Source organism: Pan paniscus, chromosome 10, assembly GCF_029289425.2.
Source record: "Pan paniscus chromosome 10, NHGRI_mPanPan1-v2.0_pri, whole genome shotgun sequence".
Lineage (NCBI taxonomy): Eukaryota > Metazoa > Chordata > Mammalia > Primates > Hominidae > Pan > Pan paniscus.
Genome location: NC_073259.2, coordinates 138373347 through 138387691, shown reverse-complemented (window position 1 = coordinate 138387691; position 14345 = coordinate 138373347).

Below are 14345 nucleotides of genomic sequence, written 5' to 3'. Positions count from 1 at the left end.
TTTATAACCCACTTTTCCTCTTATCATATACTAATTGTTATATAACTTTCAAATTACCATTTTGATGACTTAACTATTAAGCGAATTTACCCAATGTTGAAAAACTGTCTCCTTTCGATTGGATTTTTATATTGATTCCAGATTTTCCACACTATAATCGATGCTATATTTCACATGTGCTTTTTTTTTTTCTTTTGAAAATATCTTGAGGACAAATTCCCCGGAGCATGGTGCTCCATCTCAGCAAAATGTTCATTTTCATGACCCTTTGCACATTGTAAAATTGCTTTTCAGTAAGAGTGGAGCTAATCCACACTGCCACTAACCAAGTAAATATAGCAGTTTTACTGCATCCTATCTAGCTCTAGGTATTACCGTTTAGCAAGATGTGTGATCCCATTGAAGGACACAAGACAAGATGCGAACCAAGGGAAGGAGATATCAAGTTCTTGGCTGGGAAGGCGACTATCTGAAACGTTATTTTTTCTTAATTAACTTACAAATTAAAAGCTATTCCAATTAAATTTTTTATTGGACAGATTTTTAAAATTATATTTATATGGAAAATAAATTAGAATACTTATTTAAAAAAAGGAAAAAGATGATAAGCACTAGCTTTCTTATCGAGTATGAACACCAGATTCAAAACAATACAGAAGTAACATTGGAATAGATAAACAGACCAGAAGAGAATAATAGGGAGATAAGAAATAGACACCGGCATAAATGGGACTTTGATATAGAAAAAGCCATGTTTCAATTCAGTGGGAACAAGATAGATTTTTTGATAAAGGACTGGTACAACTAACATAGCATCTAGAGAAAAATCACATTGTATTTCTAGCTTCCACTGTATACAAAATCTAACTTTTGGTGGATTAAGATTTACATGCAAGGAATAAACAACAAGCATTTGAAGAAAAGTTGGGAGAGTATCAATTGCAACATAGGAATTAAGGAGGTTTTTGTGACTTAGAAAACCTAGAAATTATAAAAGAAAGTATAAACACATTTACAAATTTAAAAATTTTGTATGGCACCAGGTACCATGAATAAAATACATGGAAAAATGATGTTTTGAGGCAAATACCTGCAGCACAGAAGACAGATGAAGGGTTCATGTCTATAATATATAAAGAGTTCTCACAGTTCAATAGGACAGCCAGGCAAGGATATAAACAGACATCTCATAAAGGAGCATAAGAAAACGGCCAATGTGGAGTCTTGCTCTGTCACCCAGGCTGGAGTGCAGTGGGGTGATCTCGGCTCACTGAAACCTCCACCTCCAAGGTTGAAGTGATTCTCCTGTCTCAGCCTCCTGAGTAGCTGGGACTACAGGTGCCCACCACCACACCCAGCTAATTTTTGTATTTTTAGTAGAGATGGGGTTTCACCATGTTGGTCAGGCTGGTCTCAAACTCCTGACTTCAGGTGATCCACCTGCCTTGGCATCCCAAAGTGTTGGGATTATATGTGTGAGTCATGGCACCTGGCCTCCAATATGATGTTAAACCTCTCAAATAGTCTGAAGGATACAAAAGACAGTGACATCAGGGATAAAACGAAGACTGCATGTTAGAAAAGAGGTCACAAATCAAAGACTGCCAATCAAAATGACATTAGACTATTCAACATCAACACTGAAAGCTAGAATTCAGGGAAGGATATATTCCACATCCTGAGGGAAATGATTTCCACCATAGATTGCCCTACCAAACCCCATTCATCAATCAAGTCCAGGGTAGAATAAAGACATTTTGAAACGTGCAAGTAATTAATCACTTACTTCCCTTTCTCAGAAAGCCATTGCAGGGTGTGTTTTACATAGGCTAATAGATAAAAGAATTTCCAGGAAGATAGTTAAAAGAAGACTTGAGATGAGAGAAACCCCATCTCTACTAAACAGTAAACAGTCTTAGAAAGCCAGTGATTCTGGGAATAGTAGCAAGCCTCTTCTCATGTCTCAATGGCCAGAAATGTGTAATGTATCTTTGTATGAGCTAATCACTAGCAAGGGAGTGACATATTCCTAAAACCAGTGAGGGCCAGCCTCAGGTCCATGGTTGAATGGGAAATGGATTGAATAAAGTCAGGTTCTCCTAGGAAGGAGGAAGAGGATATTGGATGTTGGTTGGGCCATGGACAATACTGCGACAAGCACTCCAATCATATGTTGATATGTACGTGTGTGTGTGTGTATTTATTTTCTGGTTATTGATTCTCTTGTAATGAACTGTCTATCTAGCTTTGTGTCAGTGCTACACTGTTTTAATTATTATTGTTTTATAACGTGTTTTACTATCTGATAGAACTTGTCATCCACTTTAAAAATTTTTCTTTCCAGAATATTGTTTTATATTGTTGTTCTTTCTTCTAGATAAGACATAGAATTATTTCATCAAGTGGGTAAAGCTGCACATATTGGATTCAAACAGACCTGAGTTTGAGATTGGCATAAGATAGGACTGTTTATTAGCTTTATTCCTGGGGAAAGTTTCTAATCTGTGTAAGACTTAGTTTTTTCATTTATAAAATGAAAATAATACTAGCTAAATTAGATAAAATGAATAAATTCATAGAAAGACAAGAACTACTAAAACTGATTCAAGAAGAAATAGAAAATTGGGCAGACTTATAACAAGTGAAAACTTTGAGTTAATAATTTAAAAACTACCTACAAGAAAAAAACTCAGATCCAGATGGCTTCACTTGTAAATATAACTACAAATTAAACAGAGAATTAACATAAATTTTCACAAATGTTTACCAAAAAAGAATAGGAAGGACTATTTCCCAAGTTTTTTAATGAGGCTAGTATTACCATGACAGTAAAACCAGTCAAATATTTTACAAGAAAACTGTAGACCAATATTCCTATGAATACAGGTGCAAAAATCCTCAACAAAATATTAGCAAGCTGAATTCAGAAACATATAAAAAAGATCACACACCATGACCAAGTGGAATTTATCCAAGGAATGAAAGGTTGATTTAACATCTACAAATCGACTAATGTAATACACTGTATGAATAGATTAAAGTACCCAAATCACATGGTCATTTCTATGAAGAAAAAGTATTTGACAAAATTCAACATTCTTTCATGATAAAAAACACTCAACAAACTAGCATTGGAAGGGAACTTCTTCAATCTCAAAAAGGAAATCTATAAAAAAAAATCCACAGCTAATATCATACTCAGCGGCAAAAGACTGAATGCTCTCTTCTTAAGATCTAGAAGAAGAGAAAGTTGTCTGCTCTCACCATTCCTATTCAACAATGTCCTAGAGGTTCTAGCCAGGCTAATTAGGCAAGAAAATTGAACAAAAGGCATCCAGATTGGAAAGACAGTAGTAAAACTATTTCTGCTTGCAGATAATGTGATATATATAGAAAATCCTCAAAATTACAGTAACAATCTATTAGAACTAGAAACAAGTTCATCACACAGTATACAACATCAGTTCCAAAAATCAACTATACTTCTTCTAAACACTAGTAATGAACAAATCAGAAATGAAATTAAGAACACAATTTTGTTTATGAGCACATTAGAAAGCATAAAATAATTAGGAATAAATTTACCAAATGAACCACAAAACTTATACTCTGAAAATGAAGAAATATGGTTGAAAGAAATTAAGGAAGACCTAAAGAAATGGAAGGATATTCAACATTCATGAGTCAGAGGCTTACTATAGTTAAAATGGAAATATCTGAAATTGATCTACACATTCAATAAATCTCTGTTGAAATACAAGCTGGCCTCTTGGCATAAACTGACAAGCTGATTCTAAAATTTATAAGAAAATGCAAGAGACCAAGAAGAGCCAAAACAATTTTTAAAAAGTAGATCAAGTTAGCAGGTTCATAATTCTCAATTTCAAAATTTACCACAAAGCAACAATAATCAAAACATTGTAGTTCTGCCATTAGGATAGATATAGATCAACAAAATTTAATTGAAGATTCAACAGTTAATTCTCACATTCACAGTCAAATAACTTTTGACAAGGGTGCCAAGACCATTTAGTGGGGAAAGAATTGGTTTTTCAACAAACAATGATGGAAAAACTGAATATCCACATGCAAAAGGATGCAGTTGAACGTCTACCTCACACCACATACAAAAATTCACTCAAAATAGTTCAAAACCTAGAAGCAAGAGCTGAAACTATAAAACTCTTAGAAGAAAACATAGGATTGTATCTTCCTGACCTTGGATTAAGAAATGATTTTCTAGATATGACAATAAAAACACAAACAAAAAAAGATAAATTGAAGTTCATCAACATTAACAATTGTGTGCTTAAACAAGAAAGTGAAAGAATGGGAGAGAATACTTATAAATAATCTGATGACGGAATAGCATCTAAAAGATATAAAGAATTCATACAATTCAATAATAAAAAGACAATCCAATGAGCGAAGGATCTGAACAGAGAAAGAAGGTACACAAATGCTGATAAGCACACCAAAAAATGCTCAGTATCATTATTATCAAGAAAAATAAAATAAAAAGTACAATGAGATACCACTTCATATCCATTAACATGATTATGATAAAAAGAACAAGTGTGAGTGAGGACATGGAGAAACTGGTTCTTCTGTACACTGCTAGTGGGAATGTAAAATGATGCAGCAATTTTGGAAAATAGTCTGGAAGTTTCTCAGTGGTTAAACATAGTGATACCACAGGACCCAGCAATTCTGCTCCTGGATTTATTTCCAAGAGAAATAAAAACACATATCCAAGCAAAAATGTTTACATTAATATTCATAACAATATCATAAATAATCCACCCAAGTGGAAGCAACCCAAACATTCATCAACTGGATGATGAAGAAAGTGTGGTGGACCCATACAATGCAATATTATTCAGCAGTACACAAGATGAAGGACTGCTATATGTCACATCACAGATGCATCTTGAACACATTATGCCAGGTGAAAGAAGCCAGTCACAGAGAACCACATATTAAAAGTTTCCAATGATATGAAATGTCCAGAGTAGGCTAACCGATAGGGACAGGAATTAGATTAGTGATTGTTTAGGGCTAGGCAGATTGAGTTGAAATGAGAAGTGACTTTTAATGTGTACGTGGTTCCTTTTGAGGGTGATGAAAATGTTCTAAAATAGTGGTGATGATTGCACAACTCTGAATATACTAAGTCATTTGTTTTATACCTTAAATTATACCCTTGATGAGTGAATTGTATGATATATATAATAAAACTACTATAAAAATGGAAATAAATGTCCATAGGGTTGTTATGAAGATAAAATGAGATAAAATGTAAAGAAATGCTGAACACCATATCTGTTGCACCCTGGACACTCTTTAAAGGATAGCTGTTACTGTTAATGCTACTGTGACACCACCGTTAAGCTCCAAGAAAAGTTCTGTTGTAATTGGTCATGTCAGAAACCTGTATGTTGATTTGGGGAAAATGGACATCTTCATGAATTTTCATTGTTCCATCCAAAACGATGGTGTTTCATTCCAATATCTGTTTTACTTTAGCTCATGTAGATCATCTACACTGGATCCTGGCACTCGATAGAAAATCCTCCTATGATCTCCGCATGGGCCCCAAGGCTCAGCCTGTCCTGGGCGCTGTCACCTTCCTTACCTTTCTCCATTGTCCTCAGCCACAGCAAACCGGACTCGGCTCCTTTCCCCACTATGAGCTCTCTCTCATATCAGGATTGCTGCAGGTGCTATTCCTTCTGCCTGGAACACTCTTCCTGCCTCCCACTTGCCCTCAGATCCAATGATATCATTGATCAGCTATAAACTTTGCTTCCATGTCCAGCATTGTTAATCATCATTAGCTTCAGCTTAAATGATGCCTTTCTTCTTTCATCATTGCCATCACCATCATAACCAATGTGTACTGAATATTTGCAGGTATCAGGCACTGGGCTGAGTGGTTAAGAATGTTACTCCTGGGAGCTAAGTGCTGCACTCATCCTTGCTTCACAGATGAAGAAACTGAGACTTGCATGGATTAAGGAACTTGTTCAAGGGCACCACACACTTAGAATCAACAGCTTGTGAGTCCAGTTCTCTTTGGAGCCTCAATGCATGTTCTTAATAGCTAAATGATTAATAAATGATTAAGCCCAAAGACCCCGTGCACGTGTTTGTATTTCTCTACCTAAATCAATGCACATATATTTCAGTGCATAGTAAATTGATGCATTGCAATCATGTTGACACAATTCTCTATAGTCGATGAGTCTGTTTGAGTCTATCAATATAATGATATGATATTTGTAGATTCATATAAAGTAATTCATGCGGCTGACATGTATTCTTTGGTTCTAAAGACAGATGGCTAGATTTTTGGTTTGGTGTAGTTTAAAAATACACCCTTGATGAGTGTAATACCATAATGAAGAAGGCACCTCATTGTTTGAAAGTCAAGGTTATTAATGTATGCAAATATACCAATTTTACAGATATATATCTAACTTTTTTTTTACATTTACATTTGGGATCTTAGAATATTTCCCGAATGTAGCCTCATTCTCATAATTATTCTTTTCATTTGGATTAGGTTTATTTCTTCTCTATGCCAATCCGTTTTGTTCCTCAAGGAGATCTGACATATTTAAATCAAGGGAATATTAATACATTCCTAAAAACTGAGTTGATAACAGTTGAGAGCTAGATAACTGATAATACTGTTCAAATTTTGCTTTTATTAATGCACTCTAAGGACAGTTGTGTTTGAGTCAACCTCCAGCTAAAATGATAGAAAACAGATGTCCTTAAAACAGACTATGTGAAAACAACAGAAATGTCCATTCGGAGGAGAATGTTGGAATAAATTACGGTATGTACAGCAGTAATATCTGCAGCCACTAAAAATTATGTGTAGGTCTATGATTACTGGCATCAAAAAATACACAATTTATTGTTATTGGTAAAAGCTAGTTGTGAACTTGCTTGTATTATATGACCTCTTCTTAGAATATATGTCCTCTCCCCTCCCCTCCCCTCTCATCCCCTCTCCTCTCCTCCCCTCTGCTCTCCTCCCATTCCTGTCCCTCTCTGGCCCTCCCATTTGCTCTCCTTCCTTCCCCTCCTGTCTCCTGCCTTATTCTTGGCTCCTCTACTTTTTCTCTCCTGTATTTCATTCTGTCTCTCCACGTATTTAGAACTACTCCCCGTGTGTGTGTGTGTGTGTGTGCATGTGGCATGCATGTGCATGCATATTGCAGTGAATCTATAGATCTGGAAGGTCGGATATTCTGGAGAGTGGCAGTATTCATGCTTATTTTCCACTGAATGCATTTTGTATCATTTTTTTTTGTGCGAAAATACATTCCTTTTAAAATGATAAAAATAAAAGAACAACAGTTTATTTCCATTAAAAGATAATCAAGCAGTAGCTGTTGATGTCAGCTTAGGGGATCAGAGGTTTTAATTGTGTTTTCATTTTCATTGTAAAGGGCGGGAATCCAGCCACCAAATCAAAATCATGGTGACCCTTTGAAAGAATGACATTTAACATGCCGAGACTGAGCTCACAAAGTGGTTACAGAGCATTTCAACCATAATTTGATTGCTCCGATATCAATATAGATGAATATTTCATCAAAACGGAGCACAGTTATGCACAGCATGGTCCCTCCTGATAGTACTGAACTTGCCCTGGGCGGTTTCCCCACAGTGGGAATTTTATTATATAGTAGCCTGCCGAGCTCTCCTGGGGGTCAGGGGGTTAAAGCTACAGAAATATGATTTGAGAATCATGTGAGCTCAGCTTTGTTGGAAAGGTAAACAGAGGGATTCACAAAGCCTTTTTACAATGTTATTTAAATGCCCTGCGATGGGGGTGGAGTTGGGGGAGCAGGGATAGGAAGTCTAATCACAACCAAACCTGTAAACACCAGTGTTGTGTTCACAAAATACTCAGGATGCCACGTGCCCATCCCAGCCCCAACTCCGCAAAGTTCTATTTCCAGATATGGATTGTTTTTAGTTTGAAATGGTTGAAGGCCTCTCCCTGGCCTCTCCCACTTCATTAAATGCTACAAATTAAAACAAATGTCCATGAATACTGTCCTCCCTTGGTGTTTCATTTGTCACAGCGTTGGGCAACGGTGCCAGCTCTGGAGTTTTCATGATAAGACCGGGGTGGCCATGGATTTTGGGGCAGTGGCGTTACCTCTGTGTATATCAAGAAGCTGTTTATACTTCAATTTTATGCTCATCTGGGGCAACTCTGGTGGGAACTAAGCTATATCCCATCCCCAGGTGCTCTGTCTTGGAGTCCCCTTGCTGCCTGTTCCAAAGAGTGGAGCCCGTATCTTGAGGGCAGTGCTAGGTGCCAGCAACAGGCACTGGTGTTTAGGTATAGCTGGTGACATTCCAGAGAAGCTGGTGACATGCCATTTTTTTTTTCTTTTTGAGACAGGGTCTTGCTCTGTTTCCCAGACTGGAGTGCAATGGCATGATCACGGCTCACTGCAGCCCCAAACTCCCGGGTTCAACCAGTTCTTCCACCTCAGCCTTCCAAGTAGCTGGGACTACAGGTGCGCACCACCCCTCACAACTAATTTTTTTTTTTTTGAGATGGAGTCTTGCTCTGTCACCCAGGGTAGAGTGCAGTGGTGCGATCTTGGTTCACTGCAACCTCTGCCTCCTGGGTCAAGCAATTCTCCTGTCTCAGCCTCCCAAGTAGCTGGGATTACACACACACACCGCCACACCTGGCTAATTTTTGTAGTTTTAGTAGAGATGGGGTTTTGCCACGTTGGCCAGGATGGTCTTGAACTCCTGACCTTAGGCCCCCCTTGGCCTCCCAAAGTGCTGGGATTATAGGCATAAGCCACCATTCCTAGCCTCCTCCCAACTAATTTTTGTGCTTTTTATTGAGATGGGGTTTCACCATATTGCTCAGGCTGATCTCAAACTCCTGGGTTCAAGTGATCCTCCCATCTTGGCCTCCCAAAGTGCTGGGATTACAGGCGTAAACCACTGTGCCCAGCCTACCTGCCATTTTATATACAGTTTTCCCCAAACAAATCCACAGTTCACCTCACTGGATCCTACCAGATGAGCCGTGGCTGGTGGTTACTTGGGAAGGCTTGGCTTTGAGATTTACTTTCTTGCAGCCTGTGGTTTTCTGTTTCTGGCTTGTGTGTGTGTGTGTGTGTGTGTGTATAGTTTGGTTCACTTTCCTATCACTTCCCTGTTGCTACAATAAGTTGTTTCCCTTATATGTCATCTCAAAATAGAAATAGAACAAAGAAAACAGGACACAAGAAATCAGGGAATTTTCCAAAGGCACATTTGATGTGCAAGTGTAAACAGGAATGAGATGCCGGGGGAGATCGGAATTGTCAGCATAGACAGCTGTTAGTGGGTGTTGTCGGTGGCACTCAGGGAGATGGAGCTGTCTGCGAACTTGCAGAGGAAGAGGACACAGGAAAGGAGAGGGTGCAAGGAAAATTCCGCCTTTCCGTTGCTACTTCAAGTTACATTTGTACTTGCAGACTTGAGTAAATGTCTGATTTATTCAACTTTACCAGTAGGAGTTAGTTCAAATACATGGGGCAGGACATTTACAAAAGTCTGGACACTTCATCTCTGAGTGATTTTCAAGGTGTGAAGACTTGGACTCAACTCTAACTGCAGGCAGAGAAGTGGGAGACGTTCCCAGGCCACTGAGGATGAGGTTCAAGTGTTGGAGGTTGCCGTGTCTTTGCATGCTGCTGAGTCAAGCTGGATTTTGACACAGCCTGGTTTTATTTAAGAAAAGCTGGAATAAATAACAGGGTCAGGGGTGCATTCGGGTGTCAGGAGTTATGGATAAACAACCACAATCCTGGTATTCACTCGATTTTTATCAGGAGACCACAGCATCTCCCATGCTGTGTTAAATATACTCTAGAAGATCTTGGGCCAGAAGCCAGAAACACACATTTCTGGTGAGAGCAAATGGTGTAAAAATGGGAGGGGAATAAAGGAAAAGGAAAGGGAAATTCTCATGACACCTTTGAACTTGAATTTCCTGCTTTATTCAGCCGATGTAATTGAAACCGATGTCTCCTTTCTCCCTAAAGTTTCCACATGTGTGGAACCAGGGCATTTTCTTTTTCTAAGAGGGTAAGACTGCACGTCTTCCTCTCCTTTCTAAGGAACATCTAAGGTAACTTTTTACCTCAGTGACAATAAAGTTAGCAGCAGCACGTTGAAGTATGAAGCACGGGGGGGTCTATGGAATACAATTCAATAAGTAAGATCAGGGCGCTAGAGGTTGCAAATCACTTGATATTTACCACCTCGCTTTGTTTTCACAGCAAGTCTGCCGAGTCCGTAGTCTTGTGACTAGTTGACAGATGGTAACAGTGAAGGCCCAAAGAGATTCAGTCACTTGCTCAAGGCCACAGGCTGGTAAGTTATGGAACCGGGATTCACATCCACACACACGAATCCACGCTCATGAAGATTCTGCCTGGCATCACGAAGTACAGTGTGAGCGTCAGCACCATTTGCTGGGCTTCCCTCCATGCCTGTATCATTTTAATGTCTGTAGTAGAGTCAAACTAAGGTGATATAGATGAAAACCAAGGAATTCACAAAGCTAGGCAAATCCACAAAGCAGTATATCAAATTAAGACAAAAGTGGATTCAATTGAGAAAAACAGAGTTAGGTGTTCCTGGCATGCAAACATTTTTTTTTAAGTTAAATAGTTGACAAGAAGGATATTACCTGCCACTTCTCTTCTAAGTTATTTTATTTGACATGAAGCTCTCTAAAGGGCACAGAGGTTGAGTTGTGTCATTAAGCTATGCATTCTTCAAGTGTCAGATTTTCAGATGCCATAGCTTAACCTTTGCAATGCTATAGAACCTTGTTCCCAGTCAGCTAAGTTCTTTTTTAACTTTCTTTTCTTTTTTCCTGATGTTGTTCACAGGCAGCTGCAGGCCTAGAGCCCTTCTCATGAAGAGCAGGAAGTACCCGAAGCCACAGCCAGGATTAAAGAGTTGATCTAAACCTTAGATCTTAGCTTTAAGGTTGTAATGTACAGTGAATTTGGTTACATGGAAAAGGAAACAGTAATTGTTGAAGTATGTTTTCTTAAGCTACAGAATAATTTTTGAAATGTTTGCCTTTAATCCGCAGACAGGCTCGTGTTTGAGAAAATATTTTCTTGCTGCTCAAGATGAATGTGAGTGTCTGAAGTACTGGATCTTTGAGCTACATTTTGTCATTTTTTCAAAAAATAAAAAGATGACTAGTGTCATACAATAGAGTTTAAAAGATTGCTTTTTCTAGCTACCATAACTTTGGTGCCCTGGTTGTGGAATGTTGGAATGGTTTAGTTTCTCGTGCTTCTTACTTAAAATTTGAGACAGTGCCTGATTAAAGAAAAATAGTAGGGCACCCATGAGCTCATTATACCCAGACTAGAACTTTATCTCACCATGCTTAGGTCAGAGGGTGGAAAGTATCAGGGCTCTGAGCGCCACACTTGATTCTAGCTTTGCTTCTTTCCAGATCTGAGCATCTGTGCTATTGATTCAACTTTCTTAGTCTCCATTTGTTGCTGCGAATGCTGGGTACCACAAGTGATTCCCTCATATGGGAAGTGCCTGACTCACAATTATGAGGTTTGCATGCTGTAGCTACATAGTGTAACCAAAACATTAGATTGTGGATCTAATAATAGAAGCCTGCAACTTCTTATCTACCGAGAAAGCATGGAAGAACTGCTAATTCATGCCCCCATGCCTAACAACATGGGTTTCTCAACTTGTAAAGGATTAGAGTCATCTGTTGGTCTTAAGAACCAAAAACTTTGGTGCAACTCCAAATAAAAGTAACAAACATATATTTTTCCACTGCTATACTAGCATAATTCCCACATGTCGGGGGAGGAACCCAGTGGGAGGTGATGAATTATGGGGGTGGGTCTTTCCTGTGCTGTCCTTGTGATAGAACAATCTACACGATCCTCTTTTACCGTCCTAGGATTCACAGGTGATTTTCTTCTCTTGACACTGTCTCAAGGATGACTGTAGGATGCTCAAGTTTCTGGACAGATGATGCTGCTCTAAAGCAGTGCTTCCCACACTGTCAGTGGAAATACCAACTTTGTTGTTATTTACTTCCCATATGCTACAAACTGCTACTTTTATAAAATACAACAAAGATAAATTTCTAGGGAAAAAAGTGAAATGAGAAAACACAAAGATATGCAAAATACAAGTTCATGTCTAAAGCCAGTGTCAATTACCAACACCATCAAATTGCTCTGGTGCCTCCTCTGGCCTTCTGTACCAATTTCTCTCCAATGTGTGACAAGCAGTGCATGGGCTGTCTTGAGTCTGTGGACCACACTTTGACTGGCACAGTGATATGGCCTCATAGCCCTGGGTATTAATCCCAACTGTAGTACCAACCAACAAAGCATTCTATCACTTTCAAGGAACAGCAGTGGCACCTGCCTTGGAGTCAGACATGCCCGCTCAGAATGAAGTGTCTTGTGTACCCAAGATTATATGTTCTGGATGCGCACAGATCTTGGGGGATAATATAGTTTGGCTGTGTCCCCAACCGAGTCTCATCTTGAATTGTAACTCCCACAATTCCCAAGTGTCATGGGAGGAACCCAGTGGGAGGTGATTGAATTACAGGAGTGGGTCTTCCCTGTGCTGTTCTTATGATAGAGAATGAGTCTCACCAGATCTGATTGTTTTAAAAATGGGAGTTTCCTTGCACAAGCTCCTCTTTTTGCCTGCTGCCATCCATGTAAGACATGACTTGCTCCTCCTTGCCTTCTGCCATGATTGTGAGGCTTCCCCAGCCACATGGAACTGTGAGTCCAATAAAACCTCTTCCTTTGTAAGTTGTCCAGTCTCAGGTATGTCTCTATCAGCAGTGTGAAAATGGACTAATACAGGGGAGCCGAGGAAACCGGACTCTCATCCCATCCTCAAAGTTTCGGGTCTGGTTTGACAGTCAGAGAAGAAATAACCCCAGGATGAGTATTATAAAGAAGACATGAGCAAGATACCAGATACTCCAGAGAAGTCAGGAGAGCCTTCACCAAGAAGGGGATATTTGAAAAAGGTTTTTCCTTCTTTCCTTCCTTCCTACCTTCCTTCCTTCCTCCCTCCCTCCCTCCCTCTTTCTTCTTGCTTTTTCTTTCTTTCTTTCTCTCTCTCTTTCTTTCTTTTTCTTTTTCTTTCTTTCTCTCTCTCTCTCTCTCTTTCTTTTTGTTTTCTTTTCTTTTTTCTTTCTTTTCTTTCCCTTTTTTTTTTGATGGAGTTTTGCTCTTGTTGCCCAGGCTGGAGTGCAATGGTGCGACTGCAACCTCTGCCTCCCAGGATCAAGTGATTCTCCTGCCTCAGCCTCCTGAGTAGCTGGGATTACAGGTGCTCACCACCACGCCCAGCTAATTTTTGTACTTTTAGTAGAGATGGGGTTTTGCCATGATGGCCAGGCTGGTCTCGAACTCCTGACCTCAGGTGATCCACCCACCTTGGCCTCCTGAAGTGCTGGGAATACAGGCATGAGCCACCACACCTGGCCTTGAGAAAGGTTTTCAAAATGGTTAGACATCCATTGGATGGATGCTGGGGGAAGGGGGTCAGTGGATGGAGCTGAGAGTTGGAAAAAGATACCCTAGTGATGCAGGATGGGTGAGCCCCAAAACTGGGGCTTAGCCTGGAAGGGTTCTTGACTTTGCCCAGGAAAGAACTCAAGGGGGAGCTGGTGGTGCTGGACAGCAACTGTTATGGAAGTGGCCGTGCACAGCGGCAGAGGTGCTGCTGCTCTCAGAGCAGGGCTCCCCACAGGCAGTGTGCCCAGAGCAGCAGCTCAGAGGCAGGGCTGCAGTCGTATTTATACCCACTTTTAATTACATGCAAATAAAGGGGCAGGTTATACAAAAATTTCTAGGAAAAGGGTGGTAACTTCCAGGTTTTGCCATGGCAGTGGTAAACTGACATGGCACACTGGTGGGCGTGTCTTATGGAAAGCTGCTTATGCCTTGGCCCTGTTTTAGCTAGTCCTCAATTTGTTCCGGTATCCAAGCCCCACCTACAGAGTCAAGTCCCACGAGCTACCTCACTAGGCAGGGCAAACAGTGGGTAAAATGTCTGTAAACTTGGGCAATAATTAAGACCCTCAAGGTCAAAATTTCCTCCCCTGTGAAATGGAGCTGACAATGCTTGTTTTGTGTGGATATTAAAAGTGATGATGTGCAAAGCATCCACATCTGTGCCTACGCTGTATTCACACAAATAAACGCTAGTTTGTGTCTCTACCCCCGCGTTGGTCCAGAGGCAAGGACCATGGGTAAGCAGTCATCCCCTAC